Below are 744 nucleotides of genomic sequence, written 5' to 3' on the forward strand. Positions count from 1 at the left end.
TATTTAGTGTATTTCAAATACTAAATGAGTTATAAGTTTCACACTGCATTTCATGCTTAATAATTTCCTATTTTCCTAAGGAAAAAGGGGAACAAAAGAGAAAAAGGCCATCAGAGATTAAGATGTGACAACAGAAACAGAATAACATAATGAAAAATTATTTTGTGGATCTCTTTACTAATTAAAGCTATTATTTACATTTTTGTTACATGACACTATGAAATACATTAGTGGTTTTAGGAGAAAATAATGATGAAAGGTAGTATGAGACATAACTAAGGGATTTTAAGTGGGCAGGTATAATATGTATGAAGAATATACTCTAAAATATATATCAAAAGCTACATCTTCAAAGTCTCCTTGCAAGATAAAATGTTACTAAAAAGATTTCAAACAAATAACAAGAAACATGATAAAGGAAAAATCTAATGGAACAAATTAAGAAATTGCTGTTAATATCAGATGTTATTTCCATTATAGTGTTTTTGAAAACCCATCTGCACAGGATAGGCAGAGTGAAACATGTCTTAGGTTTTTCTGTGATTAGACTTAAGAATTGCACAACGGGTGTAGGAATCACTTGGAATTCTGAATATGACTTTTTATTTCATATCAAGTTCTTTTCTCAAATAAATTACTTTTGAAATTGATGGCTCATCTTCATATTATGGCCCATGAAATCATTAATTAAGTTAATCAAGTTGAAATCTTGTTACAAAATGCTATAAAGGTTTTGTTAAATGA

The sequence above is a fragment of the Propithecus coquereli genome, unplaced genomic scaffold, assembly GCF_000956105.1.
Source record: "Propithecus coquereli isolate 6110/MARCELLA unplaced genomic scaffold, Pcoq_1.0 Scaffold135, whole genome shotgun sequence".
NCBI classification, from domain to species: Eukaryota; Metazoa; Chordata; class Mammalia; order Primates; family Indriidae; genus Propithecus; species Propithecus coquereli.